Source organism: Lactuca sativa, chromosome 1 (genome assembly GCF_002870075.4).
Source record: "Lactuca sativa cultivar Salinas chromosome 1, Lsat_Salinas_v11, whole genome shotgun sequence".
In the NCBI taxonomy this organism is placed as follows: Eukaryota; Viridiplantae; Streptophyta; class Magnoliopsida; order Asterales; family Asteraceae; genus Lactuca; species Lactuca sativa.
Window position 1 is genome coordinate 8,350,001 of NC_056623.2, and position 22,090 is coordinate 8,372,090.

The following is a 22,090-nucleotide window of genomic DNA, read 5'->3' on the forward strand; positions in this document are numbered from 1 at the left end:
AATGGCAAATAGATAACGAAAAAAAGTTTAGTGACTAAATGTGAACAAAATCGAAAGTTCGTTTCCCTCTAAAAAGTTCAATGCCTAAATGTGAACAAACTTTCTATTGTATTATGTTTTAGCAAATTATTTATTTTTGTTTAATTGTAGCAACATTTGTTGATGAAGAAATCTATGAAATAAAAAAATAACAAAACCCTGAAAATATATTTAAAAAAAAAACAAAAAACCGAAACCGAAGTAAAAAACCAATGGTTTGACATTTTCCAAAATAAAAAATCAAAACTTCCAATCTGATTTTGGTTTTACAAAAAAATGACTCATTCTCACTGATGTGAATTATGACCATTGGTTTGGCATGCGAAATTTGTGACATCCTATGAATACGTAGTTACAACATCGTCTGAACTCATAATTCATAGTAACGGGTTAGAGTATCATCGCATGAATACGTAGTTACAACATCGCCTGAACTCGTAATTCATCACCTACAGGTTATGGGCCTGCTGGTGTTTCCACTGGGTTGTCTAGAATATTCTGTGGTCGTCATCTATACTCTGGTAGATGACTACATCGCCACATTGTCGATTAAGATTATGGTATCTTCTTTCATCCTACATCACCTATTCATCATCATCTATTTACCTAATTATCATCACCTTTCTATCATCACCTATCTCTCATCATTTTATTTCATCACACACCAACTATTTCATCTACCCATGTTTCATCTGCAACATATTTGTAGATATAAAACAACTATACCGTTTAAATCTTTTAAAACATGTATAAAATCGTTCATCCAACATAGACAACAAGTATTCAAATAATATGCACACATAACACGTAATTTATATAAAATACTTCATATCTATGTGTAAGATGAAAGTAACTATATATACCATAAAAATCCCATAAATGCTTCCTAACTTCAAACCCAAGGTTTACTCTACTAAAGCTTCATATTCTTGGCTCTCTGGACCTAGAAGGGTCCAGATCAATAACACAAACTTGCAAGAGGTGTTTGAGGCATTCAAAACCCCAAAAGATGAAGTGATTCAAGCCCTAACCCCAAAATGGAATCTACACAATAGGGAAGGAAAAGGGTTCATTTGTGTACCTCAGAATGAAGCTCCTTGCTTGAATAACTATGAACAATAACTTTCCTTGGTCCCTCTTGCTGGAACTCTTCTCCTTTCTTGCAAAATCACACCAAAAAGCTCAAGATAGCTCTTCCTCTCACTCTACACACTCAAGCTTGCTAGGGTTCTCACTTATGGGAAAGGTAGTCGCAATTGAAGGCCATAAGTGCCTTTAAATATGGCTCGGGCCCAAAGATTTAGGGTTTCTGCCAACAGTGCGGACTCGTCAAGTCGCCTCACCGACTCATCGAGTCCATTCATTAATCCGAGTCATTAGTCGCGACCTTACTCGACGAGTTGAGGCGTCAACTCGTCGAGTCTCTCTTCTTAACTCAAAAGAAAAATACTTAAATTATGATACCTGGAAATCCGGATGTTACATTTTGATTTTTATTTCATAGATTTCTTCATCAACAAATGTTGCTACAATTAAACAAAAATAAATAATTTGCTAAAACATAATACAATAGGAAGTTTGTTCACATTTAGTCATTGAACTTTTTAGAGGGAAACAAACTTTCGATTTTGTTCACATTTAGTCACTAAACTTTTTTTCGTTATCTATTTGCCACTAAACTATTGAAACTGTTCACATTTTACCCTTATGACCGGTCACAGCCGGTCATAAGGGTAAAATGTGAACAGTTTCAATAGTTCAATGGCAAATAGATAACGAAAAAAAGTTTAGTGACTAAATATGAACAAAGTCGAAAGTTCGTTACCCTTTCAAGTTATTATCCCTTTAATAGATTTATATATCTACAGTGTCCACCAAATATTTTTTTATAAAACATCATCAAAATCATTTGCGATATCATATGTATTTATTGATGCACAAATGTACATATTCGATGTTTTTTCGAGTATTTGTTGGACTCTGTAGAAACATAAGTTAATAAAATGATAAAAGCCGAGAATGAACTTAATATAACATGAAGCATGAGGATGAAAATTGACTAAATGAAGGATTTCCCCAACTATCAAGACTCACAGAATAACTCCCATAAAAATGAAAGTTTGCCCAAAATAGGGAAACAGAGCCCCAATTGAAAGTTAGCATCTTTAATACTTTTTATCACACAAGTTCTCCACAGGATCTGTGACAAATCCAAGTGTTGAAGTCCCTAATTTTTTAAAAACCTAAAAGTTATTGAAAAACAAATGTGCAGAACTGTTGACTTAAACCCTTGATCATTATCATATCTCTATAATCTTATTATTAACAAAGATTTGAACATCTTTTTTTTACTTAAACCGAAGCAAATCATCACATCTTCAAATAATCTTTTGGCGCACCAATTTTAGAAAGATCTGCCTCATACTCACCATTTGAGGAGGAAGACCCACTTATTACATAAATATTACGTTGTGCGTTTCTTTTTAGCTCATCTAGTTTGGACTTTAGTTGCATGAGCTCTTGTATCCCAAGGCTTTTGATGTATTCCTCATATGTGTTCCAACCTAATGATGCCTTCAACTGTTCTTGCAGCATTTGTCCTCGTTTTTTCTCATTTGCAAGTTTCTCATTTAGTTCATCAAGCTCTTGGTTGAGTGCCTGCACGTTGGACTCATGGTAAGAATTGACAAACCTTGTAATAGAATCATCTGGTTGTTGGTCAACTTGATTCAAATTGAGAAATTTGTTTATGATAAAAGGAACACTCGGGCTACCAAAAGAAAGAGGCTTTCCTCTTAAAGAGAAGCAAATTATTGCAATTTGTACGCCACATAGCGTTGCAAGCTCATTGGCCTTCTTAAATAATCCGTTGTGTCGCTTTGTCAAGGTAACTGCTCGTTCCCTTTCATTTTCAATTCTTTTTAGTTGTATCTTTCTGCGACCACTTCCTCTTCCTCTTGGTAATCTTGGCATGATTTCAAATCTAGAAAATATGAAAGAGTATCAAAATTCAAATCTAAAAAATGTGAAAGAACATTAGGATGGTTGTGAAGGGTTTGATTCGTGAATGGTATTTATAGCATGTTACTTCCAAAAGCATAGTCAATTTCCAATATGATGGTTGACCCTTTTCCCAGTTATTTAGATATCTACCCTAATAAATGAAAATGTTATTGTCATTTGTCATTCTCTCATTTAATTGGCCACATGTCATTTTGTCATAATTTTGAAATATCTTTATTTTCCACTTGTCAATTACTTCATTATTCATTTTCACTATATCATTAATTTAGTTTCCATAAATTAAACCTACTATAATAACTATTAATTTGAAATTTCAAATTTGAAATTTCAATTTCAATTTCAAATAAATGTACACTTTAAACATTTGTATTTAACATTTTATTATAACAACTCGTTTAGTACACGAGTCTAACAATTAAACACATAATTTTAGATAATTTATTTTTTGCATGTTTTTTTCATAATTTTCACTTATTTCATATTTCAAATTCAAATAAACTTCTCATTTAATCACTCATATTTAACATTATGTTTTAATTAACCCGTAGAATATACGAGTTTCACAACGAGTATGTAATGCATTAAATACATTAAAGTTTCAATAATTTTAATAATTTAAAATTTTTCTTATTTTTCTTATAAATTCAAACTTTTTAAATTGTTAAAATTTCATATTTTTTTTAATTAAACCCATGTAATACATGGGTCTCCCACCTAGTTTGGTAAATAAATTAACAAGTTATTATTTAATAAGTTTGACTGCTTTTAGTTCGTGGTTTTTCACCATTAATACATAGGTGCATTGATTGTAAAATGACGAAGCCGTCTTTAATGAGAAATCGAACGCATGCACGACATGTGTAAATTATGAATTGTTAATAAAATTTAAATATATATAAAAAAGAGTCAAAACTAAACGTATATTTAGTAATTATCCTCGATCTTCATGTTCACTTTCAGGATATGCAATAAATGTTACATTATACTTTTTTAATCTTGATTGTTTTATTTTTTTTGTTGGCATAATTTCAAATTTAGAAAATATGATATAATATCATGAAATGCAATAAATGTTACATTATACCTTTTTAATTTAGAAAAACATATTCTAATGTGAAAACGATAAACATTTTCACATACGTAGATAATAGAACCAATTAATTTTTACAAACCAAATCCATTTCACATTAAACATGTATGCAAACTCTCTCCTCTTGCTCTACATATGTTTTTCTAACGTAATATATATATATATATATATATATATTATATATATATATATATATATATATATATATATATATATATATAACCAACTAAAAAAATAAAAGTATTTATGATTGGAATGCAATAACTGTTACATTATACTCTTTCAGTTTAGATAATTTTATTTTTTTAGTTGGTTTTTATGCACATATGTATATATTTTACATAAGAAAATCATATGTGGAGTGTAAGGGAAGACTTCGTATACATGCTCCATGTAAATTGCATATTACAACCATCTAATGCATAGATTGTTATGTATGACTAAAAAGTGTTGTGTACAAATTACTACCATATGTGAAAATGTTTAGCCTTTTCACATTTACCCTCAAAAGAGTTTAGATTATTTTTTCCAAGGTAACTCCAGCTATTATAAATGCATTCACTTATTATTATTCCCCAACAACGATGTCTTCTCTAGATTCATAAACGAGTGGTTTATAATTTCAAGTCTTTAATTTCAAATTAAAATAAGATAACCTTACGAAAAAAGAGGCCACGCTTGTCTTTTGAGTTAAAATTACTAATCTTATTTACAGATTAGTTAAATGTATATACGTTGATGGTTTATTCAGTTGTATACCTAAAAGAGTTATTAGTCACATACTTAAAGAACAACTCTGTCAGTTACACATTCTCTTTCAAATAAGGTGAGATCTCACAAATCAAACTATGATTCAACTCCCTCAATTGTAGCTAAATTTGTATGAGAATTGGGTGGAAATTATGTAATTAATATAATTATGAGAAACCTCTTATGTATCTATTTGAACTTTTTGTTAAGGTATACAAGTGAAAATATCATGGAAGTTTAGTGATTTTTGTATCTATCTTGGTTCATAAAAATTCACAGATTTCTACAAGGAAAAGTTCCTTATTTTTTCTAGGAATTAGATACAAATACATATAAAATGATTATTTTCTTTCCATGAACATAAGCTTATAAGTTATAACTAACATAGGAAAAACCCTCCACAACATAATGGTAGGAAAAAAATTAAGGGATTTGGTGCCAATTAACAGGTTTGTCCATTTATGATCTATAAAAAAGTTGATATACTTTTATGGGCACTACTAGAAAAAAGGCCTTTTACGACGCTCATTGCGCGTCGTAAAACGCTCAGACGACGCGCAAATGCGTGTCAAGGAAGGCCCTGTCATAAAGAGAGACGACGCGCATTTACGACGCGCATTTACGACGCGCATTTACGACGCGCGGTTATGACACGCAATGCGTATCAAGGAAGGCCCTGTCATAAAAGAAGACGACACGCATTCGCGCGTCGTAACCTTATGACGCGCGTGTTTATGACACGCAATGCGTATCAAGGAAGCCCCTGTCAAGAAAGGCCATGTCATAAATAAAGATGACACACATTTTTGCGTATCATAATTTTAAATGTTTAAAAAAAATATTATTTATAGATTTAATAATTTTCAAATTAAATTTGCATTTAATGTCTCATAACAAAAAATAAAATACTATATACAAAAAATACAATCCATTGCATAAAATTTAATATCATACAAATAATCGATCCATGAAAAGATAAAACAAATCAATAGATGTTGTTTTCTCCCTATACATGATTATTACATACTAAATAACAAACTTTATTTCATATTCATACATATGATTACATTATTCATTAAGAAAAACATATACCTACAGCTAGACTTGGAAGATCCATGATTGAATACGATTTCCAATGTAACTTCGATCCAAATGAGAAGTAAATACCTTATATATTGAGGACATTACACTTCGACATTCTTCAAACTTTGTGTAGATTGTGTATGCAATGTCCAAAACTGACATTTTATCTGGTCCAGGGAGGTATCTACAAATGTACAAAAGCATTTAATTAACACATATAATAATTGCAGAATAGGATTCAAGATTAACAAGTACATAACATAATATGAAACTACTCATAAAAACAAGAATGCTCAACAGTTTAAGTTTATAACCACAAATAGACAACAGAAAATGACTCATTTAAACTTGGTAGTTTACCTTGCAGAACTTGTTTGTGGGGAATGAACGATTCAATTCCTTACACAATCCCATCCTACCAAAACACTTCATAAACCAAGGGCGTAAAGCTTCTTGTTGTTCTTTATTTGGCTGAAGGGATTTTGGAAGGTTGCTGAAAGAAGGAAACTGAAACACGAATGCAAACTGAAACTCAAATGCAAATTCAAAAGTGAAAAATAATAAAACGTAAAGTGAAAGATAACATAAACTGAAACTCACCCGAATCATATGCATAGCCTCACGTGATCTCAACATGGAGTTTCCTTGAGCAGGTGTTGGTGTTGGTGTACTGGAAGTCAACAAACCAGTGGTGGAATTCATGATGGAGGAAGAGGGGGGTCTTGCCATCTTGATGCCTCTAGTCATCCCACACATAACACCCATACCGCTTCCAGCTGGCAACATGCGTACTCCTGTAAAATGTAATTTAGAATATTTTAAGCTCAAGTCCAAAACAAATAAATAAACTTACTTACAAATAAGATTAGTTTGAATTCATCACATAACTAACATCACGCTTCTGGCTAACAAAATCCCAAATACAACAAACAAAATCTCAAATCTCAAATTCTGAATAGGAGGTTTTGAATTTAAAATTGGAATAGCATATCTGATTCATGTCCCAAAGCTTCAAGATGAGCAGCCATCGCCTTGTTCGTTGGTGGTGGCCCACATCGTAAAATCTGTTCACACAACAAACACATAATACGTATTTTAGCCTTTTTTACCACTGTTGAATAAATATTTCAAAACATATTTGAATGAAAGGAGTTGAATTAGAATAAGATACCTTGATATCAGATGAAGGTGCAGGTAAATGGTCTTGGATCATTTTTTTTTTCATACAAACCCAACGCCACTTGTCCATCCTTCCGGTGGCTTCACAAATACAAAACCAGGCCCTTTATTTTAATTTATATTTTATAATAAACCCAAAAAATATTAGGTTTAATTCAATGCAACAAACAGCAACCTACTATCATTTATTTGTTTATCATAGGCTTTTTGTTACTAAGAATAATACCTACCGGATTCAATACATAGTAAACTTTGAAGCGATTAGGGTAATTAGAAGTAAGTCCCTCCAGTTCTTCCTGTAAGTGTAATTAATCCCTCATCAAATTATTTAAATTATCCTTAATTTAATACTTTGCAAAAAATACAAATTCATTAATCTAAAATTCCAAAAGTAGATGACTCCTCTTAGAGAAGATGGGAACTACTTGTTTTTGTTTTTGTGTGTGTCATGGAAATTAGCATTTTCTTAATGTGTAGTACAAATTAGAATCAAAAGTTGTTCCTATCTTCTCTCATTTTTGTCGTGAATTTGATTATCAGAGTTGCAACTTCTTGATGACAAGCTTTTTACACAAAAAGTTACTATCAAAGAAGTATATAAAGTTCGCTTACTTTCAACTGATCGATTTGATATAATGTACGTTGGTTCACCAGATTCACCATCTGTATTCACAGGGGTAAATTTGGCAACTGTAACATCCAACAGCTCCTAAGGGTATGCGAAAAGCCTGAAATGAAAATAGCTATAATTAATCAACTAAAATAATGTGTTTTTATAAGTGTCCATGTTCATAAGATCATAAGAGTTAAAAGACCACTAAACTTGGCAAATTTGGATGTGCTTACTGCTTCTGGACCATTTTCACCATCAAGAAATGAGGAAAATGTTTTGAACCGTTGTACTCTACTAGAAGTTTCTGTAGCTCTCAATATATGTATAACGATAGGGGCAGGAAGAGATGGCATGTATTAGAGGCAGATAAGTTGTTAACGTGTAGTTTGCTTGATGATATGGTGAAATAAACATGTGAACATCTGATTTTGTAGACAGGTTGTAGGTGTGGATAGCCACCCTTTCAAAAGTGAAGTCCATATGAATTGGGCATGGCCTTTGTATGTTGTGCAACGTCAGCTGTGCTATTTTGGGCTTTGATCAGGTGAAAAATTGTAGACATGACTACTATGGTGAAGCCGTGAAACAACTAAATAGGGGCGTGAACAGATTGAAGTCTTGAATATGGTCAGGTGCTTAAAAGGAGAAATCAGAAACTAAAGGTGAGTGTATGCTCTCAATATGTGAATCCAGTTGCTTCAGTGTTTTGCTTTTTATGTGTCTGTGACCTCTTCCCCCTTTTAAAAATAACGAAATGAAGTCAGGTTGGAATATGAAATTTTGTAGGAGGCACAGGTGGCATCCTATGTAAGTGTTTGTGTAGTTGTAGTCTGATCTGATTTTCTTGTGATGCTTTCTATACTCATAAGTTGCTTGAGTAGTCTGATATTGACACATAGAAATAATGGCAGTGAGTTGGCTCTTCTTTCAGACATATTGTCAGGCAGTTGGAGTGCATAACTTATCTTCATCTTTTTCTCGTAAGTGGAAAATTAAGGGAAGATTATACGACTAAATAAAAGAAAGAATTATAATAAGAAATCAAATTTTTAACATGGATTACATATGAACCTGATTCTCAACTGGAACTATTGAGTAATCAAATCAAATTTTCTAGTATGCAATTGAAGAACAAAAAAAACCCATACAGTGATATATAAATATTAAAAGGGTACCTGATGAAAGAACAAAATAAAAATAAATAAAAATAAAAAAACAGTGATAGATAAAGATTAAAAGGGTAATTGCTAAGTGTTGGGCTTTCATTCAAAAATTTTAAGTATGGCTAAAAAATAGTGTTTATCAAAAAAGTAAATATGAAAATAACTAATATAAGGAAATCAACTTCAAGAAGCTTTTCAAAGATACACATTAGCTACCTTGTATCTCCTTTAAGTATGAAATAATCTATTAAATATGAAAGAAAAATCTATATTAGGGATGATAAGTTGGTGGTTATGTGTTTTTCAATTGAGGCTAAAGAGAGGGTGTTACCAACAGAGACAATATTAGTAAAAATTAGAACAAAGAAATTGTTAAAAACGTTACCTGATTAGAGTAGTATTGGCCCTTCTTTCTCTAAATTTCTTTGACCCAAAAGGGGTTGCACTGAATGTTAAAAACATTACCTGATCAGAGTAGTATTGGCCACTCCTTTTATACACGAGACTCGCTCTTTTTCTGATATATCATGCCATCTGTCTGGGATAGTAGGATCGGGTCTTTTTGCACGGGTCTTTAGCTTATGTGGATATCATTTGGAGCAGCCTCTGCTGATATGGTGTGCTATTGGGGCATATAGTAGGATCCAAGTAGACCTCCTTCATTACTTGTCATTGGATTTTGATTTATGTGGCTTATAGTGACATGGCAGTCTCATTAAGCCACTCATTTCAAATGGAGAGATCTTATGATAGAAGCTTTTTATATATAATGATATATATATATAGATATATGTATGTATGTATTTTTTGAGCATTTTGGGCATGGAGAGTATGCACTAACACCTGTTGAAGGAATTGAACATGATTGAGAATTTTTTGTGTAGAACGAGCTCTTCAAACCTATGGCTTCAACATTTTCACATAACCTGAAACCAATAAAGATGGCGCTGAAAGGATTGAGAATGTGTATCAGAAATCAATCATTTAATATAAATAAGTTGTTAGAGGCATTTTTACAAACAGGTGGTGTGCACCATGAAAAACATGCGGAATTAATCTATCTAACGTGGATGATGATTACTAATTCCCTTGATATAACAAGCATTCATATCTAAGTATATGAAATTAAACCTTTAAGCTAGATAAGTTCAATTCTTTGGGCGAGTAACAATAAGATGTAAGAGACATTTTTACAAACATGTGGACTGTACACCATGAAATGCTTAGAGAATTATTCTTGCTGCCATGAATAACGAGTACTAAATCCATAAAATTGAAAGAAACCCATCAAAATTAAGGAGGGCTAAATACGAAGTTGGAGACAGAGATCGTATGAACTGCAAACCGACAACGAGAAGCTTGATTCCTTGTGGGTAACTAAAACGAGTCTTTAGACCTTCAAACCCAAACAACACGACATGTCTAAATTAAAACTGGCGAAGCCAACATTGAACAAATCCAACATGATCCAAAATGGAAAAATGATAATCCTCTTCTTAGTTATGGCAGGGCAGGGAGTAGTGAAGGTAGAGGGGAAACCAACAATACAGAACGAGGCCAACATATAAGAGCATACTGTGCAATGTGTTGAAAATAAGAGCAAATAAAGATACCGGAGAGAAAAAATGGAAACCTTAATAATTAGAATTAACTAGACATCCAGACGAAACAACACATAACGAGAAGGAAGAAGAAAGGTTATTGTTTGTTTATTGCTTCCGGACAGGACGAGGACTTTGTTCTTTTTGAAGAACTGGCAATAGATGCACGAATAAGTCCAAATGGGCCATTACTACAACAAATGAATTTTATTCATGAAGTATTAAGGGATTACTACAAGAGGGGAATGTCAATTTTCAATTTCAAATGAAGTATTAGAAGACGTTAGACCAAAAACCTGATAAAAGTCGTCGGAGCCAGAAGCACGGGAACTACCGGAGGTATTATTGACATGAACATAGTACTATTGCAAATGCGTTATGTTCGATTAGGGTTTGCACATAGAAGGAAGTGAAAGTCGATCGGAGAGGAAGGGGTTTGCAGAGAGAAGGAAGGGAGAGAATGAAGTCGATTTTGGCGGGTGTAGAGAGTAGAGAGGAAGAGGAAGCGGGTGTTCAAAATTTTAGGGGATTTAGTTTCCCCCCTTACCTATCAAGGAGTCCCAGAAACGCGCGTTTATTAAAATTATAAAGCGACATTTGTAGAGGACGCCCGTTTTATTATAGGTGCCCTCCGTGTTTTTAATATTTTTACATGAGACACTAATTTAAGGGCACTCAGTAATGCGCGACCTAGATCCTTAAAATTTTTGAAGAGATGACACTTTTTTAATGTCGCTCTCTAATGCGTAACATAAATCAAAGAGCGTCGTGTTTTGCGCGTCGTAAAAGGCCTTTTTTCTAGTAGTGGGGGAAAGAAGGTCTTAGAATTTCAAAGAAACAAAATATACATAATGGAAACAATGATGAAATCTTATGATATATCTATGAAAATTTTGAGAATTTGGTAGTTTAGACTACCACCATGTAGGAAGCGTATTAAGAGGAACTTTTATTCAATATAGTTGTGCAGGTTACAAACTTTAAAATTTATCCCAAAATCAATTTGATATGGTTATATAGGCGTTGCTCACAATGAGTGTTCAAGTTAGACGACTTTATTAATTTTTAAGATAACAACAATGTTGCTCATGAATTTTTTATGAAGCCCATGTAATGGAAATTTAACCCAATCTTCCCATAAGACAGCTGGCTTGTGTTCGCTTGATGTAAAACACCCCATAGAGTCTATTAAAACTTTGGCCGAGTTTCAGAGGTCACAAATTGACTCCAACTCTTTTGCCATTTAGACCAGCAGTTGTGAACATTCTAAGGTGCATTCATGCTTTAAGAGAATGTTTTTAGTGTGTGGTGTATAAAGTATTTTTTCTTAAAGAGCATAAACATAAGAATTAGTTGTGAGAGAAATTCTAAGGACAATTTTATGGCAATTGATCTTATATAGTACCCCCTAGTCTGAAGGCTCATTAGGGGCTTACTTCAGTGAGAGCTAGTTTTGTTGTGTTCCAGCCTCCAAAGTCTCCAAAGCTACAGTAGCCATCTTTGTTGACAAAATGAAACCTACGGTGACAAGTTTTTCTTCCTACCCTATGATGAACACAATTAATGAAGGTTACACAAATGGTGGCTGTCATGGGTATAAATAGAGGTTTCATCTTTAGTTGTAAGCATCCCAAACACAGAGAAACAGATAGTATAACACTTAGAGTGAGAGTGTTAGTGAGAGGGATGGTTTTTTGTAATAGTTGAGTGTGAGAGTTGCTCCTCCTATTGTAATTCTATTTTAGTGTTTAATAGAAGAGTTTTCCAACCCCAACAACTGGTATCAGAGCCCCGTTTGGTGTCCAGGGAATTTTTCATGAATTTCTCTGTTTTTTTTGTCAAAATTTTTTTGTCTCAAAATTGATTTCTGGGTACACCATTAGAAAGGTCTCGTTTCAAGGATTCCGAAAATATATTTTTCGAAATTTTTTGATCACGGGAAGACCTCCAAAACACCGGTCAAAGATTGGTCAAAACTGCCGGAAAAACCAGGTGGCCGGAGAAGACTGCCGGAGAAGAAAGAGTGACATCATCAGTGACGTCAGCATTGACCAGCCTTTCAGAAAAGTTGCATTTTAGCCCCTGAAGTTTCAGAAAATTGCAGAAAGGTCCCATTATTTCTGAAAAACTGCAGCTCGGTCCCTGTTGTTCTGAAAATAACTGTTTTGGTCCCTAGAGTTCTAAAAAGTTTCAGAAAAGTCCCTGGTTGGCAGAAACATTTCAGATGGGCCCCTGTAAGTTCCAAAAATTATAGTTTAGCCCCTATAGTTCCGAAAAGTTACAAATTAGCACATAACTTTTCAAGAAAGTATATTTTGACCCCGAAAAACTCTACCCCACCATTTTTGACGCTTCCGAATCCAACCGAGAGCTTGGTTTTATCTAATTTTTCCTTGAAATATTTGTAAAATAAATTTGCAATTATTTTCGATGGAATCTACAAGTACGATTACGATGGTTCGACTTACGCCCACAAATTACAACATGTGGAAGCCAAGGATGGAAGATTTGCTTAATCTGAAAGATTTAGCAGAGTCTATAGAAAAGCAAGGCGTCAAACCCGACACGAAGACAGACGAAGTTTGGACGAGAACAGGAAAACGGTGGCACAAATTCGACAGTGGATCGACCACAATGTTTTTCACCATGTCTCTCAAGAGACGGACGCGTACAAACTTTGGGAGAAGCTCGAGAATATGTATCAAGCAAAGACGGCACACAACAAGACCTTGCTGATGAGGCGCCTTGTAAACCACAAGTTACGAAGTGGTATGTCCATAACCGATCATACGAGTCAGTTCCAGGATCTCGTAAACCAGCTCGGTGTTGCTGATTGGGTTCTCAAAGACGAGGAACAAGCCATATTGCTCTTGAGTTCTCTACCAGATAATTGGGAGACGCTTGTTGTGACTCTCAGCAATTCTGCCCCCGGTGGTAAAGTGACAATGGAGATGGTCACATATGCCCTAATGAACGAGGAAGCAAGAAGGAAAGAAGCTGGTACAGACCAGTCTTTTGCCCTGTGTCAGAAAACAAAGAAAGAGGCGGGGGCAGAACCGGAGGCCGAGGTCGAGGTAGAGGTAGAGGCAGATATAGTCAAAGTACAGGAAGATCCCAAGATCATGGGAAATCACGAGATCGAGGGAAATCGCGAGAGCGAGGTAAATATTCAAATACATGGTTCGAAGGCTATTGCAATCATTGTAATTATTATGGCCACAAAAGAAGTGATTGTCGAAGGTTCTTACGAGAGCAGCCCGAGTCAAGTCAGAATCCAAGCAGGGAGAATGGTGAAACCATGGTCACCATAACACAAGACGTTGCCCTTGTTACATACGAGGAAGAAGCATGCCTACATGTTGGAACTCATGATGATGAGTGGGTGATTGATAGCGTCGCATCATATCATTCGACTCCAAACCGGGATTTATTCACTACTTATAAACCCGGAGACCATGGTACCGTGAAGATGGGAAACACCAGTTTTTCAAGCATTGCTGGTATTGGTGATGTGCATTTAAATACCAATGTTGGATGTACATTGGTTCTGAAAGATGTTCGACATGTCCCAGAGCTAAGAATGAATCTTATCTCAGTTGGAGCTCTTGATGTCCAAGGATATGATAATCAATTCAAAAATGGCACCTGGAAGTTGTTAAAAGGTGTTATGGTTGTTGCAAGGGGACAACTTAATGGTACTCTTTATAAAAGTCATGAAAAGCTACTTCAACCAAGTCTCAATGCTGTTGAAGAAGAGATATCACCAAACTTGTGGCATAGAAGACTAGGCCACATGAGCGAGAAGGGATTGACGACTCTTGCAAAGAAGGAGTCCATTTCAATGGCAAAAGATGTTGCCTTGGATCCTTGTGAATACTGCCTATTTGGGAAACAACATAGAGTTTCCTTTAGCTCCACAAGAAAGAACCGCTCTGAGTTGCTGAGCCTTGTCCACTCCGACGTGTGTGGACCCATTGAAGTAGAATCTCTTGGTGGAAGCCGCTATTTTGTGACATTCATTAACGATGCATCACGAAAGGTATGGGCATACTGTTTGAGGACGAAGGACCAAGTATTAGACCGCTTCAAAGCTTTTCATGCAATGGTGGAAAGACAAACAGGCAAGCAGTTGAAATGTCTCAGGTCAGATAATGGAGGCGAGTACTATTCCCGTGAGTTCTCTAAATACTGCACGGAACATGGTATCAGACATGAAAAGACTGTCCCACGAACCCCACAACACAACGGTGTAGCAGAACGGATGAATCGCACTATTGTTGAGAAAGTTCGATGCATGCTCAGCATGACTAAACTCCCAAAGCCATTTTGGGGTGAAGCTGTATTGACATCTTGCTATCTAATAAATAGGTCACCTTCCGCTCCATTGAATTTTGAAGTTCCGGAGAAGATATGGACGGGTAAAGACATATCATATTCTCACTTGAGAGTATATGGGTGCAAGGCGTTTGCACATGTATCAAGTGAATTGCGGAAGAAGTTGGACCTCAAATCCACTCCATGCATCTTTATTGGATATGGAGATGAAGAGTTCGGGTACAGGCTATGGGACCCAGAACTAAAGAAGGTTATTCGAAGTAGAGATGTGGTTTTCTATGAAACCAGTATTATGATTTCAAGGCACCGGTTAACAAGCAACAATGCTCCAAAGTTTCAGATATAATATCTGAAAATAAAGATGATGTTTCCACTGAAGAAGAGGATGAAGAAGTTGATGATGCAAATCAAGAAGGTGTTGAGCAGGGGGAGGTTCCACCCCATGATACTTTAGATACATTTCCAGAAGTTACAAACGAAGGAACTCAAGTTAGATGATCCGAACGAGTTCGTGCTCCATCAAGAAGATATCCAACTTTAAACTACATCCTTCTTACTAGTGAGGGGGAGCCAGAGAGCTTTCAAGAAGCGCAATCTCATATTGATAAAGCAAATTGGCAGAAGGCCATGGAAGAAGAAATGAATTCTTTGCAGAAGAATCAAACATATGAGTTGGTGAAACTCCCCAAAGGAAAGAAAGCCTTGAAAAACAAGTGGGTTTTCAAGTTGAAGAAAGACGGCAAGGGAAATACTATGAAGTATAAGGCGAGACTCGTTGTCAAAGGTTTCCAACAAAAAGAAGGAATCGACTTTGATGAAATTTTTTCGCCGGTTGTGAAGATGATGTCTATTCGAGTTGTACTCGGATTAGTTGCCAGTCTAGATCTTGAACTTAGCAGATGGATGTGAAAACAGCCTTTCTCCATGGTGATTTGGATGAAGAAATATACATGGAGCAGCCTGATGGCTTTAAAATCCCAAAGAAAGAGCATCTCGTTTGTAAATTAAAGAAGAGCCTTTATGGTCTTAAGCAAGCCCCAAGGCAGTGGTACAAGAAGTTTGATTCATTTATGATGAATCATGAGTACAAAAGAACTGTTGCAGACCATTGTGTCTATCTGAAGAAGTTTCCAGATGGGAAATTTGTCATCCTTTTGCTCTATGTGGATGATATGTTGATAGTGGGCCAAGATGCAACGATGATCAACAACTTGAAGAAGGATTTGTCTAAGTTCTTTGATATGAAAGACTTAGGCCAAGCACAACAGATATTGGGCATGAAAATTATACGTGATAGAAAATCAAGAAAATTGTTCTTATCATAGGAAGAGTATGTTGAACGTGTGATCAAAAGGTTCAACATGGAAAATGCCAAGCCCGTTGGTACGCCCTTGGCTAACCACTTCAAGTTAAGTAAGAAAAATTGTCCATCTTCTGAGAAAGAAAAAGAAGAGATGAAGGCAGTCCCCTATTCCTCAGCCGTAGGAAGTCTTATGTATGCAATGGTGTGTACAAGACCAGATATTGCTCATGCTGTCGGTGTTGTGAGTAGATATCTAGCTAATCCGGGAAAACAACATTGGGAAGCAGTCAAATGGATACTTCGATACCTGAAGGGTAGTTCGAAACTTTTATGCTACAGGGGAGCAAAGCCAATCGTGGAAGGTTATACAGATGCCGATATCGCCGGAGATCTTGATAGTAGGAAATCTACATCAAGTTACATTTTTACTTTGGCAGGGGGAGCTATCTCGTGGCAATCCAAGCTACAGAAGTGTGTCGCACTGTCTAAATCAGAAGTCGAGTATATTGCTGCCGTTGAAGCTGGGAAGGAGCTTATATGGATGAAACGGTTTCTTCAAGAATTAGGCTTTCCACAAGAAGAGTACATCATTCATTGTGATAGTCAGAGTGCTATGGACCTAAGTAAGAACTCGATGTACCATTCCCGCACAAAACATATTGATATCCGTTATCACTGGCTTAGATAAGCAACTGAGGGACGAGAATTGAAGTTGTTAAAGATCAACACCAACAACAATCCTGCAGACATGCTGACAAAGGTGGTGACACAAGAGAAACACAAACTATGTGGTGACATAGTTGGGATGAGGATTGTTGGATGGAGACTGGAGGGGGAGATTTGTTGTGTTCCAGCCTCCAAAGTCTCCAAAGCTACAGTAGCCATCTTTGTTGACAAAATGAAACCTACAGTGACAAGTTTTTCTTCCTACCCTATGATGAACACAATTAATGAAGGTTACACAAATGGTGCCTGTCATGGGTATAAATAGAGGTTTCATCTTCAGTTGTAAGCATCCCAAACACAGAGAAACAGATAGTATAACACTTAGAGTGAGAGTGTTAGTGAGAGGGATGGTTTTTTGTAATAGTTGAGTGTGAGAGTTGCTCCTCCTATTGTAATTCTATTTTAGTGTTTAATAGAAGAGTTTTCCAACCCCAACAGGTTTACCATTTAGAAGTCTACAAAAGATAAATTTTTAGAAATTATTTATTTTCTTATCAGGGTTTATCAATATAAATGTTTATCCATTTTTCTACATGGTTATACAACAGGCTTAGCAACCCACAAAACATCAACATTCCAGTCTAACTTTAAAAAGTCAATTCTATAGCTACACTTATGACTTAATGTATGCAATTCCTATTATTTCCCATCTTGATGAGTTACATAGAGAAACTGCTAAAGTACATTCATCCCAAATAAAATCATAAAAATCAAAAAGAAAAAATAAAAGGAAATGTCGTAATCACTAATCAAACAACCATAATAGAAAATCAAAAAGGGATCTCATTAAGGTCTACTGCGGAGGGGATTATGGGTATAGTGGAGGATATCTCAAAATCGATTTTACGAAATCATCAAAATGCACGGTTGTATCTGATACTATTATTAATACAATTAATACTCTGACTCACTCAGATCCTCAAATTAATAGAAGACGGTGTCGAAGGTCAGGATCGTTGTTGCGGCTGGTTAATCTCTATCTGGTCATGTTATCACAAACTTTCTATGTAGGCAGTGTCCACATAGTAATCTTGTTGGTACAACCGGAAAAAGTTAACATTATAAGTGTTGTCAACTGTAATATCTACATGTTGTATTTGGCTTAGTAATTAATGTCAACCAAAGTTGTGTCAATGCCCTCCATCCAAAGATTTCTTCTTTCTATCCACTCTTGTACCTCCCGGTGACCCGTGTCCTGCCTTGCTGTAAACTCCTCTCATGCTGCTTGCATGTTTCATCTCGGTCTGATTCCATGTCTTTGCTGTTGTTGTGGCTGGTCTTTCTGAAAATCATCAATAAACTGTTCATCCTTATCCCCTGCTCCAAATGGGGTGTTGTATAGGACAAATGTATGGCAGAGTACCTCACAACATGTATCCCCATTCTAATATGTAACATATGGTCCGCGTTTGATAGTGCAACATAGTCGGCACCCCCCCCCCCCCCCAATCGCCTTTATCTCGACATATATGACTCAGGAGTTGGAGAACAAGACTAGGGCCCCATGAGCAACATCTTACCAACACTTTTTCTGTTATATTCCCACTGCATTTAGATCTCATCTTTCACATTGTTGTGGGAAGGCATGTTCCGAGGGACTCTGCTATGCATCTGTCATATACACCCCTACTCGGATCGGATCAAGGATGAGTATTTTGTTGATGATTTTCAGAGAGACCAACAACAACAACATGGACATGCAGCTGAGGGATGAGTAGTTTGTTGATGATTTTCAGAGAGACCAAAAACAACAGCATAGACATGCAGCTGAACTAAGATGGAACATATGGGCAGTATGGGAGGAATTCACAACGAGGCAGGAAACAAGTCACCCAGAGGTGTAGGAGTGGATGACAAGGACTGATCATTGGATGGAAGGCACTGATACGACTTTGGTTGACATTAATGAGCCCGTCAAGTCAGCTTTACATGTGACAATGTACCGGTATTGTATTGTCAACTACACCAGACTTTATACATTTTGATGATTTTGTAAGATCGATTTTTGGGTTTCTTCCATTATACCCATGATACCCTTGGTAGTAGATATTGGTGAGATCTCTTTTGATTTTCTTTTATGGTTGTTCGATTAAGACATTTTTCTTTTATTTTTCATTTTAATTTTAATGTTTTATTTGAGATGAATGTTCTTTACGTTTAACTCATTTTATTATCTCATTCCATCGAATTTGGTTGTATGATATCTATGATGAGTTGGTAGATTCTCTATGTAACTTTTCAAGAAGGAAAATGATAGGAATTGTATACATTAAATCATAATTGTAGCTATAGAATTGGGTTTTTAGAAATTGAAAGTAATGTTGATGTTTTGTAGGTTGCTAAACCGTTTGTGTAATCAATTAGAAAAATAGATAATTTCTAAAAATTAATGTCTTGTAGACTGCCAAATTATAACCCTGTTTGTTGAAGTTAGGGGTATGCAAAAAAACCGCAAAACCGAAAAACCGAGCCGAACCGGTCAATCCGAAACCGAAAAAACCGAAATCGAAAAAAACCGTAACTGAAACCGAAAAAACCGGATATCAACGGGTCGGTTTTTGGTTTTCATGTTTAGGTATCCGTGGATACCCGAACCGAACCGTTTGATAATATATATATATATATATATATATATATATATATATATATATATATATATATATATATATATATATATATATATATATATATATATATATATATATATATATATATAAAGTAAAAAGAAAATTATTTCATTAGTATTATTTTGATTGATCTACGAGTTCAATAACCTAAACAAAAATCCATATCGACAACTCCAATTTTGTAATTCTAAATTCATTTGCTTTTCTTGTTATTTTTATTATTGTATTTATTATACAACTTATAATATATGATATTTGAACTTCATTACGTTTTTTAAACTTCATTATGTTTTTTTAAACTCTTTGACTTACTAATTTTAAGATAGAGATAACTAAAATGGATTGTAGTTTCAATTGAATTTAATTTTTTATATTTTACCTGGTACCCGTGAACCGAACCGTGGTTACCCGCTTTCATACGGTTCGGTTTTTTTGTCAATACGGTTCGGTTTCGGTTACTGCGCATGAGGTACCCGCCCCGTGGTCACGGTTCACAATTTTATTACTATCTAAACCGAACCGCCCCGTGAACTCCCCTAGTTGAAGTAAGCCCCTGATTGAGAGAGCCTTCTGATTGGGGGTATGTATTAAATCCATTTGGCATAAAATTGTTCTATAAGCTCTCACAACTAATTTCTTGTGATTGGGGTACTGAATTAGATCTACTATACATTAAAAATGTTATCTTAAACCATTAATGCGTCTTAGGGCACTTTGAATGTTCATGACTGTGAGTCTAACTTCAAAGGAGTTGGAGTCAATCCGCGACCTTTGCAGCTAGGCCAATAAACTCCGTAGGGGTGTTTGCATCTAACGACTACAAGCCAACTAGCTTAGGATTGATTGGGTATCTTAGAAAGTCAAGCTTTAATTTATATACTAATATATGTAGTTATATATGAAAAAAAAGTTGAGAAAAGAAAGAAAAGGTTGGCAAACAAAAATTAAAATCCATTGTATTATTTATTAGATATTAAATAAGAACGCAAACAAGTGTGTATGCTAAAAGATAATACATACTATGGTCGTTAGGAAAAGAACTTTGTAATTAACAAGGACTTTAAGAGAACTAGTGGTCAATATAGATATCTTGATCAATGGTAGCTAGTTGGGCAAGTAATCAAATCGGGTTGTGGTGATGAAGTCTCATAGAAGAAAATTTAGGAAAAAAATGATTTTTAGGATCAAGGTTGAGTTCGCATAAAACTTATTTACATTTTGAGATGTCCGGATGAGTAATTGTTTTTACACAAAGTTAATATATCTTGCTTTTTGGAATGTTTGTTTTGATAAAATGTACGAACTTTCGTGATTCTGTTGAATTGTTCTTGGGATGAGAGATTAAGATACATCGATGATCGGGATGAGTTTGGAATAAAGTTGGGGAGGTTTGAGCGGGTTATTTTGAGAACATATTAGATTGTGTTGATTTGATGCGAGTGTGCCCAAGAATGGCACTACTTTGATGAATTATTGAATATAATGTGCATGTAATCATATATGACTAATATTGAGTGGAACTTGCAAAACAAAAGGGACTGTTTGAAGCCGAACATGGTCCTTCATGGCTTCATAATGTTCAACAGTTCATGAAAGTAGTGTCATTCTTGGACAAACACACATCAATTCAACACATTTAATACAATTTAATGTGTTCCCAAAATAACTCGATTAACTGCCACAAGATAAAGACTCTCAACATAAGGAAAAGAGAATGATTGTGATATGTATACATCTTGTGTCGAGCTCATTGGCTTTATTGAATTAGTATGTGTGTTGTTCGGTCATGGTAACATGGTAACAGGTTGTTCCCTTTCATTCTCAATTTTTTTCAGTTGTGTCTTCTTGCGACCATATTTTCTTTGTAAAATTTTTACATATCTTCAAATCTAAAAAATGTGAGATCATGAGAAAGTTTGTGAAAGATTTGAGGCATGCCAATAGTACCAAGATGGGGTCGCTAGAAAATTTCTTACATTTGTCCAAGAGCCAAGGTGGCTTATCAAGAAAGCGGGTGCTCTCGTGCAATGCTATTTGGTGTATAGATTGCAATCATTCTCTTCTCCATCAACCGAAAGCAAGGCACCCTTTAATCCTTGGTTTGTGCACAAATTTCTTAACTTGAATCAAGTTGTCAAACAACTTTATTTTGTCATGTCTTACCATGACTCTCAAGTACATGAGCGCAATCAAGAATTTAGTGAAGTGAATGAGCAGTTTTCTAAATGAGAAGTGGGGACAAATGATCCATGAAAGAATAAAAGCTTCATTGTTTGGAAAGCGTATGAGGAACATATGATTAGCCTTAGGATACATGGCTCATGCAATTGAAATACAAAATGTTCAAAAGAAACTTGAGTGTAATGATGAAACAACAAGTTGGTCATCCTTCTGAAATGATGACTATGAAACGGATCAAACTGAAATTAGAGGGCTAAAGATTATTTAAAGCTATGACCATGATGATATGGTTTAGTCGTAATCAAGTAAAAGAAAAGACTCGAAATTAGCTTCTGATTCCTACGCTATGGAAAAAAAAAACATAGAAGCATGTGAT

The 22,090-nt window shown here is 35.2% G+C and overlaps 1 pseudogene; it reads right to left on the minus strand.

The window, feature by feature from the left end:
- Positions 1–6,957: 6,957 nt before the first annotated feature.
- LOC128126934 (NADH--cytochrome b5 reductase 1-like) lies at positions 6,958–12,657 on the minus strand (annotated as a pseudogene).
- Positions 12,658–22,090: the final 9,433 nt, after the last annotated feature.